At 45.3% G+C, this 15,522-nt stretch overlaps 1 pseudogene; it reads right to left on the bottom strand.

Annotated features, from left to right (window-relative positions):
- Positions 1–6,563: 6,563 nt before the first annotated feature.
- LOC118146537 (U6 spliceosomal RNA) lies at positions 6,564–6,660 on the bottom strand (annotated as a pseudogene).
- Between the last annotated feature and the right edge of the window lie 8,862 nt (positions 6,661–15,522).

Below are 15,522 nucleotides of genomic sequence, written 5' to 3'. Positions count from 1 at the left end.
AGCCCTGAAGTATGCTGTTAAGGGAGGGGTGGGAGAAGGGACTTGGCCTAGGAGGGGACTTTGGTTAGAGGATCTCTTAGAGTGCCTGGGAGATTCTTATCCCTACGCAGCCCCCAGCCTACTAGCCCAGGTGAGGCTTTTAAATTTAATTCAATTTTATTTTATTTATTTTTTTTGAGACAGAGTCTCGCACTGTCACCCAAGGCTGTATGTCGTGCAGTGTTGTGATCTCAGCTCACTGCAGTCTCCGCCTCCTGGGTTCAAGCAATTCTGCTTCAGCCTCCCAAGTAACTGGGGCTGCAGATGTGTGCCACCATGCCCAGCTACTTTTTTTGTATTTTTATAGAGATGGGGTTTCACCATGGATGAAACCCCAGGATGGTCTTGAGCTCCTGACTTTGTGATCCGCCCACCTTGGCCTCCCAAAGTATTGGGATTATAGGTGTAAGCCACTGTGCCCAGCCCTTTTTTATTTTTTGAGATGGAGTCTTGCTCTTTTGCCTAGGCTGGAGTGCAGTGGTATTATCTTCACTCACTGCAACCTCCACTTCCCAAGTGCTAGTGATTCTTCTGCCTCAGCCTCCCAAGTAGCTGTGATTACAGGCACCCACCACTGTGCCTGGCTAATTTTTAAAATATTTTTTTGGTAGAGATGGAGTTTCACTATGTTGACTGGGCTGATGTCAAACTCCTGACGTCAGATGATCCACCCACCTTGACCTTCCAAAGTGCTGGGATTATAGGCATGAGCCACCTTGCCTGGTCACCAGCTGAGGTCTAAACTAGTCTCTCTTGGTGCTAAGGTCCCTGGGTGGGTGATTAACAGAGTGGCAGGATGGTTTGTTTCCTTGCTGACTTTAGGTGGGGACGCTGACGGGGGAAGACATAGCTCTGTTGCTAGTGGGTAGCCTGAAGCTCTGTGGGAGGCTGGGAGAAGAAATAGGGCACTTTTCAGACTCCTTTCCAGGTAGTTAACTCTCCAAGTTCCCTCCTCTTCACCATGAAAGACTGGGAAGGTATGGAGACCCCGCTGTGGATTAGAGATGGGGTTTTAGTGCCCATAAAGCTCCCTATCCAGTGTCCCTCATTGTCATTCCAGGCAGGGGAAGCTGAGGCCTCAAACTATTCACCTACTAAGGTCTCCCTGGATCTGAAATAAAGCCCGATAGACCTGTACCTCTACCCTCACCTCCCTAGATGGTAGGAAGACACCAAAGGAAGGGATTGCATGACCCAGCCCATCCCTCTCCACTCTACAGTTACCCTGCCCTGCCTTGCTGCCAGCCCAGCTTCTCCTCATAGCCCCAGTGCCTCAGGACCCCAAGGAATGGTATTGCACCCCACCCCCAACTCTTCCTTTATAGATCTGGCCAACCTGAAGGACATTTACCAGCCAGCTGCCACCACCAATTCACCCTGAGAGTGCCAGGTAACACCTACAATGGGTCTCTGTCTGGCACTGGGTGTACATCTAGCCTATTAGCCTAAGTGTGTATCTGTGTGTTTGTATGTCCTGCTGAGCTGGGAGGGCCTGGATCTGTTTATATGTGCAGATAAGGGAGTGTATACATGAGTTTTTATGTGGGTATGTGTATGCTTGTTTATGTATGTGTCTGTTGGTAAATTAATTAATTCAAATAGTATTCATTAAGCCCTCTTTAGGTACCAGGCCAATTCTAGGTGCTGACAATATGATGTTGAACAAAGCTGAGAAGATGTGGCTGCTGAGTGTGAGTGGAGGCTGTAAATCCATAAATGAGGATGTGTTGTTGAATGTGTGGCTTAGCAGTGCAACAGTGTTGAGTTATGGGGTTGCTGGGGCAGTGGCTGTGTGACTCAGTTGGGTATTTGTAGGTTCATGTCTTGTATGTATGTGTTTGTGTATAGAGGAAAGGTGGCCAAGGGAAAAGGCAGATTGCCCACCCTGCTTGAAGGCAGGAGGTAGAGTCAGAGAAGCAGGGGAACACACTCTTGAACTCAGGAAACACAGTGGCCAACAACTTCCTCTGGAGTCCCATATCTGGCTCCTTCCCATTTGCCCCCAGAAGCCCCTGGTGAAGAGGAATTGCTGGGGTAGGGGAAGAGAGAGACCCTCCAAAGCCCTTATACCCTTTGTTTTCAGATACAGGTGTGGGCCCAGTCCCAGGCCTTAAGCACATTGCTGAAGAGCTTTGTGCTGTTGAGCTGGGCAGGGCCTGGATCTATTTATATGTGTAGGTAAGGGAGTATATACCTGTGTTTGTATGTGGGCATATATATGCATATGTATATGTCTGTTGGTGAATTAATTCATTCAGGTAGTCTGACCATGAATCCCAACCAGGGCCTGTGAATCCACAGAGGTCTGAACCCAACCCCAAACCTCTGTCCCTCCTGGGCTCCCAGCTCCTTCACCATTTTTCCTGACCCAGTCTGATCTGATTCAGCCAGAGAGCTCCATCCCCTTTCCTAGGACCCTACCATAGTTTAGTGCAACCTCCAACTCCTCTTTTATACCCTTAGCCCAGTCCAGCCTGACTTCCATTTTTTTTTGAGGTGGAGTTTTGCTATTGTTGCCCAGGCTGGAATGCAATGACATAATCTCAACTCACTGTAACCTCTGCCTCCCAGGTTCAAGTGATTCTCCTGCCTCAGCCTCCTGAGTATCGGGATTACAGGTATGAACCAGCATGCCCTGCTACTTTTGTATTTTTAGTAGAGATGGGGTTTCTCCATGTGGGTCAGGCTGGTCTCCAACTCCCGACCTCAGGTAATCCAACCTCAGGTAATCTGCCCTCCTTGGCCTCCCAAAGTGCTGGAATTATAGACATGAGCCACCAGGCTTGGCCTTTTTCTTTTTTTTTTTTTTTTAAGATGGCATCCCAGGCCAGGCACAGTGGCTCATGCCTGTAATCCCAGCAGTTTGGGAGGCTGAGGCAGGTGGATCACTTGAGGTCAGGAGTTTGAGACTAGCCTGGCCAATATGTTGAAACCCCATCTCTACAAAAAAGTAGCCACGCATGGTGCTGCAGACATGTAATCCCAGCTACTCTGGAGGCTGAGATGGGAGAATCACTTGAACCCAGAGGGCGGAGGTTGCAGTGAGCTGAGATTGTGCCATTGTACTCCAGCTTGGGTGACAGAGCGAGACTTCATCTCAAAAAAAAAAAAAAAAAAGATGGAGTCTCACTGTGTTGCCCAGACTGGAGTGCAAAGGCACGCTGTCATCTCATTGCAACCTCTCCCTCCTCGGTTCAAATGATTCTCATGCCTCCGCCTCCTGAATAGCTGGGACTGCAGGTGCATGACACCATGCCCGACTTTTCTTTCTTTCTTTTTTTTTTTTAGCAGAGATGTGGTTTCACCATGTCAGGAATTCAACACTAGCCTGGGCGATATAGTGACACTTCATGTCAAATTTTTTTTTTTGAGACAGACTATTGTTCTGTCGCCCAGGCTGGAGTGCAGTGGCACCACAATCTTGGCTCACTGCAGCCTCTACTTTTTGGGTTCAAGCAATTCTTCTGCCTCAGTCTCCCTAGTAGCTGGTACTACAGGTGCACACCACCAAGCCCAGCTAATTTTTGTAATTTTAGTAGAGATGGGTTTTCACTATGTTGGCCAGACTGGTCTTGAACTCCTGACTTCAAGTGATCTGCCTGCCTTGGCCTCCCAAAGTGCTGAGATTACAGGTGTGAGTCACTGCACCCACCCAAGACCTCATCTCTAAAATAAATAAGTAAATAAATAAGCTGGGTGTGATGGTGCATTATAGTCACAGCTACTTGGGAGGCTGAGGTGGGAGAATCACTCAGGCCTGGGAAGTTGAGACTACAGTGAGCTGTGACTGCATCACTGCACTCCAGCGCAGCTAACAGAGCAAGACCCTCTGTCTTAAAAAAAGAAAAAAAGACCGGGTGCAGTGGTTCATGCCTGTGATCCCAGCACTTTGGGAGGCTGAGGCAGGTTGATCACATGAGGTCAGGAGTTCAAGACCAGTCTGGGCAATGTGGTAAAACCCCATCTCTACCAAAAATCCAAAAATTAGCTGGGCGTGATGGCATGCGCCTGTAGTCCCAGCTACTCAGGAGGCTAAGGCAGGAGAATCGCTTGAACCCTGGAGGCAGAGGTTGCAGTGAGCAGAGATTGTACCACTGCATTGCAGCCTGGGTGACAAAGTGACACTTAGTCTCAAAAAAATTATATATATTGAGTCAGCAGCTCCCTAGTTTCAGGATGGACTTCAAGGGCACTGGTTTAAGCTGTGCATAATGGTGTGTGCCTATAGTCCCAGCTACTTGGCAGGTGGCAGGCTGAAGCAAGAGGATTGTTTGAGGCCAGGAGCTTGAGGCCACAGTATGTTATGATATCACCAAGGAGTAGCCACTGCACTTCAGCGTGGGCAACATAACAAGACCTTGGTCCCAGCTCCCTAGTTCCCAGAATGTTTATAAGGACTATGACTGTTATTCATGTGGCCACAACCCCATTCACTGAGGACCCAGCTCTGGGGCTCCTCCTAACCCCCACCCTAAGGTCATAGATGAAATGGGTGGGAGACTACATACCCCACAGTTCTAAGCTGTGGAGTCCAGGAAGCTGAAAGGGAATGGAAGTTGACTTACACTTCCAGATTCCTTCTTCAGCCTCAGGATAGGCTCATTTTTCCCACTGATTCCAGGACCCATTTCCAGAGGAAGCTAAACCCTGGATTACTTCCTTCCTTGCTCCCCCTCCTCTATGCTGCCAGCTCACCTCTACAAGAGGAGGACCTAGGGCCAGTCCCTGGAGAAAAGTTCCAGAGCAACTTGGGGTAGAAGAATCTTCTCCCCATCACCCCCATCAAATGAGGCTGCCTGGAGGAGGAGGTAGGTTAATTTATCCCCCTTTCCTTTAATGGACTTCAGATGCACAGAACTAGATTAATCATAACCTTGGTTCATGACACACTCTCATGTGCTCCATGCACAGTGCACATTTATTTACTTAAAAGACTATGATAAGGAGCCGGGCACAGTGTCTCACGCCTGTAATCCCAGCACTTCGGAGGCTGAGACTGGTGGATCACCTGAGGACAGGAGTTTCAGACTGGCCTGGCCAACATGGTGAAACCCCATCTCTACTAAAAATAGGAAAAAATTAGCTGGGCATGGTGGCACATGCCTGTAATCCCAGATACTTGGGAGGCTGAAGCAGGAGAATCGCTTGAGCCTGGGAGGCGGAGGTTACAGTGAGCAGAGATCACACCATTGCACTCTAGCCTGGGTGACAGAGTGAGACTCCATCTCGAAAATTAAAAAATAAACAAATGGTCACATACATACATATACACATATGCAATGAAACAATTTTTTTTTTTGAGACGGGTTCTCACTGTCACCCAGGCTGGAGTGCAGCAGTGTGATCATGGCTCACTGCAGCCTTAACCTCCCAGCCTCAATCAATTCTCCTATCTCAGCCTCCTGAGTAGGTGGGGCCACAGGCATGCACCACCATGCCTGGCTAATTTTTGTATTTTTTTCTAGAGATGGGGTTTTGCCGTGTTTCCCAGGTTGGTCTCAAACTCCTGGGCTCAAGCCATCCTCCCACCTTGGCTTCCTAAAGTGCTGGGATTACAGGGTAGAGCCACTGCCCCCAGCCAACAATTTATGATATAACCAAATAGTGTGGGATAAACATATAAGAGGGAAATGTTATTTAAACTGATGTGTTAAGGAAGTCCTCTCTGAGGGAATGATATTTTAGCAGAGACTTGAAGGATGAGGAAGACAGTCAAGTAAAGAGTATGGGGAATAGCATTTCAGGTACAGGAAACACACCCTGATGCTGGCGAGTGCTTGCTGGGTTAGATAGAAGGCCAGGTGCAGTGGCTCATGCCTGTAATCCCAGCACTTTGGGAGACTGAGATGGGCAGATCACTTGTGGTCAGGAGTTCAGGACCAGCCTGGCCAACATGGTGAAGCCCTGTCTCTACTAAAATACAAAAAAGAAAAAAATTAGCCAGGTGTGGTGGTGCATGCCTGTAGTCCCAGCTACTTGAGAGGCTGAGGCAGGAGAATCGCTTGATTCCCAGGAGGCAGGGGTTACAGTAAACTGACATCTTGCCACTGCACTCCAGCCTGGGTGACACAGTGAGACTGTCTTAAAAAAAAAAAAAAAAAAAAAACCTGACCATACTGTATGATGTAGGTACTGGGGAGATTAATTCCAGGGTGGATATCAAAATCCTTAAGATTGTCAAGTCCCTTATATAAAATGGTGTGGTCTTTGCATATAACCTATGCATATCCTCCCATACACTTTAACTCATCTCAAGATTACTTATAATACTTAATACAATGTAAATGCTTTATAAATAATTGTTGTATTGTTTAGAGAATAATGTTATAAGGGAAAATCTCTGTGCATGTTCAGTACAGATGCAACCATCCTTTTGGGAGGGAAGTTTTTTCTTATCTTTTTCTATAATGATGTTGACATCATATTTTTGGAATATTTTCCATTCGTGGTCACTTGAATCCACAAAGGTAAAACCTGCAAATGTGGAGGACTGATTATCTCCCATTTTATTTATCTTTATTTTTATTTATTTTTTTCTTTTCTTTTTTTATAATATAATTCGAAAAGCTAATCTTCTCTGTATTGTTCCAATTTTAGTATATGTGCTGCCAAAGCGAGCACTATTATTTATTTTGTGTGACAGGGTCTTGCTGTCACCTGCGCTGGAGTACAATGATGGTATCATAGCTCACTTCAGCCATGAACTCCTGAGGTCAAAGGATTCTTGCTCCTCAGCCTCTCAAATAAGTAGGACTACAGCATGCGCTACTATGCTCAGCTGTCTCCCACTTTATTTACATAGGGGGAAACTAAGGACCAGAGAAGTCAAGCAGCTTGCCCAAGGTCACAGCGTCAGCAAGGATTTTGAATTTCATCCAAATGTAATGGGTTGTCACCAAAGGATCTAATACAGGTCATGTTTAAGAGCTGGTCCGTGCCTTCCAGAAAAGAAAGAAAGGACCGGCTGGGCACAGTGGCGCATGCCTGTAGTCCCAGCTACTCAGGAGGCTGAAACTGGAGGATCGTTTGAGTCCAGGAGTTCTGGGCTATCCCAATTGGGTGTCCACACTAAGTTCGGCATCAATATGGTGGCCTCCTTGGAGCGAGGTGCCACTAGGTTGCCCAAGGAGGGGTGAACTGGCCCAGGTCAGAAACAGAGCGGGGTAAAACTCCTGTGCTGATCAGCAGTGGGATCATGCTTGTGAATAGCTACTGTACTCCAGCCTGGGCAACATAGCAAGACCCCTTCGCTTAAAAAAAAGAAAGGAGGCTGGGTGTGGTGGCTCATGCCTGTAATCCAAGTGCTTTGGAGGCCAAGGTGGGTGGATCACCTGAGGTTGGGAGTTCAAGAACAACCTGACCAACATGGTGAAACCCCATCTAAAAAAAAAAAAAGAAAAGGAGAGGAGACGGGAGGTGGGGGGGAGGGGAGGAAGGTCTAGGTGCAGTGGCCCATGCCTATACTCCCAGCACTTTGGGAGGATGAGACCAGTGTATCACCTGAGGTCAGGAGTTTGAGACCAGCCTGGCCAACAAAGTTTAGACTTAATTTTATAGAGAGTAGAAAATCACCAGTTTTTGTTTGTGTTTTTTGTTTGTGTCTGTCACCAGGCTGGAGTGCAGTGGCACGATCTCTGCTCACTGCAAACTTCAACTCTTGAGTTCAAGTGATTCTCCTGCCTCAGCCTCCTGAGTAGCTGGGACTACAGGCGCGTGACACCACACCAGCTAATTTTTGTATGGGTTTCAATGTGTTGGGCACGAACTCCTGACCTCAGGTGATCTGCCTGCCTCGGTATCCCAATGTGCTGGGATTACAGGTGTGAGCCACTGCGCCTGGCCCAACCCACTAGTTTTTGAACAGAGAAGAAACCTACTCAGATCTTTTTTTTTTTTTTTCAATAAGATTAGTTTGATGTGGTATATAAAACTAGAGAAGGGAAACCAATTAAGAGGCTATGAGGTCCATGCTGCTAGCAATGTAGAAAACCCAAACCAAACTATACAAAAAAAATCCTAACTTATAAAATAAAACAAATACAAGATTAAGGAATTAGGCTGGGCATGGTAGCTCATGCCTGTAATCCCAACACTTTGGGAGGCTGAGACAGGTGGATCATCTAAGGTGACGAGTTAGAGACCAGCCTGGCCAACATTGTTAAAAATACAAAAGAAATTAGCCAGACATGGTAGCAGGTGCCTGCAATCCCAGCTACTCGGAAGGTTGAGGCAGGAGAATCGCTTGACCCAGGAGGTAGAGGTTGCAGTAAGCTGAGATCGTGCCACTGCACTCCTGCCTGGGTGACAGAGCAAGACTCCATCAAAAAACAAAAAAAAACAAAGAAAAACAAAGAAGATTAAATAATTAAATGTAAGCAAATAAAATTAGAAGAAAATGAAATTAAATAGTATTCATCAGCCTTGTAGGAATATGTGTGGGGGTAATAAACTTGCAAGCTTAAATACTGTAGAAAAAATCAAAAAAGGAAAAGAGTAAATTATATCCCAATTACAAAAAAAAGGAAAGAATGACTAATTTGACTACATACAAATGAACAACTTTGGCATATATGTGTATAAGTAAAAACTAAACCAAACCTCTAAACAAAATAAACAAGAAAGCAATATGCTGAGAAATATATTTGTAGCAAATATGATAAAGAGTTAAAATCTTTTTGTGTGAGTAGGGTACAGCATGGGACACCTGTAGTCCAAGCTACTGGGGAGGCTGAGGTAGCTTCAGACTATTTAAGCTTACAAGTTTATCACCCCACACATATTCCTGCATGGCTGATGAATACTATTTAATCTTATTTTCTCCTAATTATATTTGCCTATAGAGTTCCGGAGTTTGAGCCCAGCTTGAACACTGTAGCAAGACCCTGCCCCTAAAAAAAAAAAAAAATAATAATTTCGTTGTATAATTAATTTATGAAAAATAGGTTTTATTTTGTTTTTTAAAAGGCCTCTCAATAAATAAATGGAGGCCAAACATGATAGGCTCATGCCTGTAGTCCCAGACTTTTGGGAGGCTGAGGCAGGTGGATCATGTGAGGTCAGAAGTTGCAGACCAGCCTGGTCAACATAGTGAAATTCTGTCTCTACTAAAAATACAAAAATTATCTGGGCACCTGTAATCCCAGCTACTGGGGAGGCTGAGGCAGGAGAATCTCTTTAGCCCAGGAGGCGGAGGTTGCAGTGAGCAGTGAGCTGAGATCATGCCACAGCACTCCAGCCTGGGCGAGAGAGCGAGACTCTGTCTCAACAACAACAACACGCCAGGCGCGGTGGCTCACCCCTGTAATCCCAGCACTTTGGGAGGCTGAGGCGGGTGGATCACAAGGTAAAGAGATCGAGACCATCCTGGCCAACATGGTGAAACCTTGTCTCTACTAAACACAGAAAAATTAGCTGGGTGTGGTAGCACATGCCTGTAATCTCAGTTACTCGGGAGGCTGAGGCAGGAGAATTGCTTGAACCCAGGGGGTGGAGGTTGCAGTGAGCCGAGATCACGCCATTGCAGTACAGATTATACAACAGAGTGAGACAGAGTCTCAGTAAATAAATAAATAAATAAGAAAGACTCTGTCTCGATAAATAAATAAATAAATAAAGTGAGTGACAGTTCAGCTGGGTTGGGTGGCTCATGCCTATAATCCCAGTACTTTGGAAAGCTGAGGTGGTGGGATTACTTGAGGCCAGGAGTTGGGGACCAGCCTGAGTAACATAACAACACCTGGTCTCTACAAAAAAAATACAAATATAGCTGGGCACAGTAGCTCATGCCTGTAATCCTAGCACTTTAGGAGGCTGAGGTGGGTGGATCACCTTAGGTCAGGAGTTTGAGACCAGCCTGGCCAACAAGGTGAAACCCCGTCTCTACTAAAAATACAAAAAAAAAAAATTAGCTGGGCATGGTAGTGGGTGCCTGTAATCCCAACTACTCTGGAGACTGAGGCAGGAGAATCGCTTGAACCCAGGAGGCAGCAGTTGTGGTGAGCTGAGATCCTGCCACTGCACTCCAGTCTGGGCAACAGAGGAAGACTTCATCTTAAAAAATTGTGTGTGTGTGTGTACATATATATACACATATACATACATATATATACATATATACAAACATATATACATATATATACACACACACACACGCATACATACACACAAAGTGGCTTCAATTCTGTTAAAACTTTTGTGATAGGAAAAGGTAGATGGATGGTAATAAGAAGATTGGGCCCTAGGTCAGGCGTGGTGGCTCATGCCTATAATCCCAGCACTTTGGGAGGCCAAAGTGGCAGATCACGATGTCAGAAGATTGAGACCATCCTGGCCAACATGGTGAAACCCTGTCTCTACTAAAAATACAGAAATTAGCTGGGTGTGGTGGCACATGCCTCTAGTCCAAGATACTCGAGAAGCTGAGGCAGGAGACACTTGAACCCGGGAGGCGGAGGTTACAGTGAGCTGAGATTGCATCATTGCACTCCAGCCTGAGCGACAGAGCAAGACTCCTTCTCAATCAATCAATCAATAAAATGTTATTTTTAATTTTACTTATTTTTTATTTTTTCTTCTTCAGGGTCTCCCTCTGTCACCCAGGCTGGAGTGCAGTGCCACAATAACAGTTCACTGCAGCCTTGACCTCCCAGGCTCAATCAATCCTGTGTCAGTCTCCCTAGTAGCTGGGACCACAGGTGTATGCCACCACACTTGGCTAATACATGTAAAATTATGTTGCCCAGGCCAGTCTTGAACTCCTGGGCTCAAGCGATCCTCTTGCCTTGACCTCCCAAAGTGCTGGGATTACAGGCATGAGCCACTGTGCTCAGCCCATGCCATCTTTATAGTAACAAATACTAACCATAAAAGAGAAAGAATCCTGATGGGGCCTGGCACAGTGGCTCATGCCTGTAATCCCAGCACTTTGGGAGGCCAAGGCGGGCGGATCACTTAAGGTCAGGAGTTCGAGACCAGCCTGGCCAGCATGGTGAAACTTTGACTCTACTAAAAATACAAAAATTAGTTGGGCATGGTGGCGTGCACCTGTAATCCCAGCTACTCGGGAGGCTGAGGCAGCAGAACCACTTGAACCCAGGAGGCAGAGGTTGCATTGAGCTGAAACAGCACTACAGCACTCCAGCCTGGTGACAGAGCGAGACTCCGACTCCATCTCAATAAAAAGAATCCTGATGGGAAGTAAAAAAGACTGAATTAGGGCATTTGTGTTGGGCCTGGGGAAGGAAGGAAAGGAATGGATATAATTCTGTGCCTCACTCATGGGTGGTGAGTGGTGGGAAGGAAGGATGCCAATGCCATGAACTGAAATGGGGATCCCTGGAGGAATCACAGCACAGTGGTTCAGAGAACAGGCTCCTGCAATAGACACCACTGTTTTGAATTCTGGCCCAACCAGGATTATAGATGGCTAACCCTGAGCAAGTTATTTAACCTCTTTGACCTTATTTCCTCCTGTCTAGAGTGGGGATAATAATAGCATTTGTTTTAGAGGGTTGTTAGGATGAATTGATACAGAGAATTTAGAAAGTGTCTGACGCAGAATAAACTTTCAATAAAAATTAGGTATTAGGATACACCCAGCAGCCCTGGGGCTAGGACTTCTCTGTCCCCAGCCACTTATCAGACAAAAAACAGTTCCTCTACCTTGCCTGGGTCAGCCAGTTCACTGCCAGGAGGTGGCCTCAGGGGATGCTCTAAAGCCCACAGGAATAAGAATGGATGGTATCCTGAAGTGAGACATGTGGGAAGACTGGAGGCGGGAAGAATCAGGAATGGGATGGAGTTATGAATTAGGAAATTGCAAGTTAGGTAGGGCAGGCTAGCGGTAAAGCAGAGAGACCCTGGAGCACCCCATTGGAACCCTCCTGTTCCACATCAGTATATCAAGATACAACCTGGTATGAAGGTGGGGTACAGGAGGGGCTGTCCTTTGCCTGATAGGAGCTAATTGGGTACATTTTGCCTTCTCCTCCACCTGGACCTAGACTTGCTGAGAGCATAAACAATAAGGAGAGGGCTGACTGCGGTGGCTCATGCCTGTAATCCCAACACTTTGGGAGGCAGAGGTGGGAGGATCACTTGAGCCCAGGAGTTTGAGACCAGCCTAGGCAATATAGCTAGACCACATCTCCACTTAAAAAAAAAAGGCAGGGCGCGGTGGCTCACGCCTGTAATCCCAGCACTTTGGGAGGCCGAGGCTGGTGGATCACAAGGTCAAGAGATCGAGGCCATCCTGGTCAACATGGTGAAACCCCGTCTCTACCAAAAATACAAAAAATTAGCTGGGCATGGTGGCGCGTGCCTGTAATCCCAGCTGCTCAGGAGGCTGAGGCAGGAGAATTGCCTGAACCCAGGAGGCGGAGGTTGCAGTGAGCCGAGATCGTGCCATTGCACTCCAGTCTAGGTAACAACAGCGAAACTCTGTCTCAAAAAAAAAAAAAAATTAATAATACTAATAAAATTTGGTAAAGAACTAGGTCATCATCTCTTTTATCATTCATTCCCAAATCTTCCAACATGGTCTTGATAGTCACAGATTGTTTGGCAATTTCCACCTCAACTTCAAATATCTCTCCATCAGACCTCTGCACCTTCATTGAAGTCATAGTGTTTGGTGTCAAGGAGACTGGGCAGCTGAGGTGGCATTAGCACAGAAGAGAAAGACAGAGGACAAGGCTACTGTAAGGTCAGTTTTTCTAACTCTGTTTTACATAGGAGGAAATGGAAGCTCAGAGGTTCAATGACTGTAAAGGCCACAAAATGAATAAAGCAGAATTATATTGTACAAAGAGATTAGATTCTAAAGTCAATACATAGGTCAAAAATGGAAAATTTTCCAAAGAAACCATGGAAATTCTTAAATCATCCATAAAATAAAGCAGAGCTAGCCTCTCAATACGTCCAACTCCGTCTGGTTTTTGTCTATCATTGGAACAAATTGCTGGTTTCAGTGGTTGAGCACCAGATTTGAAGTTGGCTTGCTTTAAAGGGTCCATGTTATGTAAATAATACTCGAATCACTAAACTCACATAATGTCTCTGAAATGCTATCTCCCTTCTTACCCTGCCAGCTGTTTAAAACAAAATTGCCATGCTGGGCACGGTGGCTCACGCCTGTAATCCCAACACTTTAAGAGATCAAGACCATCCTGAACAACACGGTGAAGTCCCACCTCTATTAAAAATACAAAAATCATGTAGGTATAGTGGTGTGTGCCTGTAATCCCAGCTACTTGGGAGGCTGAGGCATGAGAATCACTTGAACTCAAGAGGTAGAGGTTGCAGTGAGCCAAGATCACGCCACTGCACTCCAGCCTGGCAACAGAGGGAGACTCCATCTCAAAACAAACAAACAAACAAACAAAACAAGATAAAACGAAATTGCCCTTTGCTGACTGTGCGTAGCTATACTGGCCCTAAATTAAATGTGCCAATTATGTGATTTCATTGTGGTTAAAGTGAGATTTAAACATAAAAGCTCCCTCCCAAACATTTGTTTTTGTTTTTCTTTCTTTTTGAGACAGAGTCTTGCTCTGTCACCCAAACTGGAGTGCCATGGTTTGTGCAATCTTGGTGAACTACAACCTCTACCTCCGGGTTTAAGCAATTCTCCTGCCTCAGCCTCCTGAGTAACTGGGACTACAGGTGTGTGCCACCACACCTGGCTAATTTTTTGTATTTTTAGTAGAGATGGGGTTTCACCATGTTAGCTAGGATGGTCTTGATCTCCTGACCTCATGATCGTCCACCTCAGCCTCCCAAAGTGCTGGGATTACAGGCTTGAGCCACCGTGCCCAACCGCATTTGTTTTTCTAGTTAGAGTCCTGACTGTCAGTGTGGGCCTCAAACTGCTCTTTACGGAGCCTGCTTTGGGTTGCTCCCGACAACCCCACCCCTAGCCACTCCCCCAAACCATCCTTGTGCAGTCAGTCTTGTTGAGGTCCTTCTTGACTATTTACTCCAACTCAGCTTGAACAAGCATCCCAACATGAACTTTTTTTTTTTTTTGAGGGGGGGAGGAAAGCAGGAAGGAAGGGATGAAGGAAGGAAGGAAGGGAGGAAGCGGGGAGGGAGGGAGGGAGGGAGGGAGGGAAGGGAAGAAAGGAAATCAAGCAATGAGAGAGACATTGCCGACCTGGATCTAGAGGTTTACAAGTTGATTTCTTTTTTTTTGAGAGAAGGAAAGAAAAAAATAATAAGTAAAGGAGAGGAAGAAAGAGGAAGAGAAAGAGGGAGAGTAAATGGAAATATTGCTTTATTTTGAAAAAAATTGGGTATTGATAATGGCCAATCAATGTTTCATTTAAACTAATGGGTAGGTGTGATGTGGTATTGACAAGAATGTATATTTTGTGTATTTGAAGTGGAGAGCTCTATAAATATTTATTAAGTTTACTTGTTCCGGATCTGAGTTCGAGTCCTTGATATCCTTATTAATTTTCTGTCTCACTGAATCTAAGTCTCCTATCTGGGCGTTAGGATTGTTTGCTCTTGTTGTTGCATTGATCCTTTTACCACTATATCTTTGTTGCTTTAAAATCTATTTTATCCGATACAAGAATTGCAACTCCTGCTTTTTATTTATTTATTATTTATTTTTGCTCTCCATTTGGTTGGTAAATCTTTCTCCATCCCTTTGTTTTGAGTCTTTGTGTATCCTTGCATGTGAAACAGGTCTGGATGTAACATGCTGTTGGGTTTTGGCTGTGTCTTTTGATTGGGAATTTAGTCAGTTTAAATTTAGGGTTACTGCCATTTGATGTTGACTGGCTGTTTTATCCATTTGTTGGTGTAAATTCTTCTTTATGTTGGTGCTCTTTACTTTTTGGTGTATTTTTAGAAAGGCTAATACTGGTTGTTTCTTTCTGTGTGTAATGCTTCTTTCAGAAGCTCTTGTAAAGCAGGCTTGGTGGTAATAAAATCTCTGAGTTCTTGCTTGTTCATAAAAGATTTTATTTTTCCTTCAGTTGTGAAGCTTAGTTTGGCTGGATATGAAATTTCTGGGCTGAAGGTTCTGTTCTTTGAGGATGTTGAATATTGGCCCCCACTCTCTTCTGGCCTGTAGAGTTTCTGCCGAGAGATCTGCTGTAAGTCTGATAGGCTTGCCTTTGTGGGTTATCCGACCTTTCTCTCTGGCTGCCCTTAGTATCCTCTCCTTCGTTTCAACCCTGGTGAATCTAACGATTATGTGCCTTGGGGTTGCTCTTCTTGAGGAATATCTTTGTGGTGTTCTCTGTATTACCTGGGGTTGAATGTTGACCTGCTTTGCTAGTTTAGGAAAATTTTCCTGAATAATATCCTGAAGGGTATTTTCCAGCTTGGATTCATTCTCTCCGTCGCATTCAGGTACACCTATCAAATGTAAATTTGGTCTTTTCACATAGTCCCACATTTCTTGGAGACTTTGCTCATTCCTTTTTATCCTTTTTTCTCTAATCTTTTCTTCACGTTTTATTTCATTAAGTT

This window comes from Callithrix jacchus, chromosome 12 (assembly GCF_049354715.1).
Source record: "Callithrix jacchus isolate 240 chromosome 12, calJac240_pri, whole genome shotgun sequence".
Classification (NCBI taxonomy): Eukaryota; Metazoa; Chordata; class Mammalia; order Primates; family Cebidae; genus Callithrix; species Callithrix jacchus.
The sequence above is the reverse complement of the archived record's forward strand: the minus strand, read 5'-3'. Positions and strand labels throughout refer to the sequence as shown.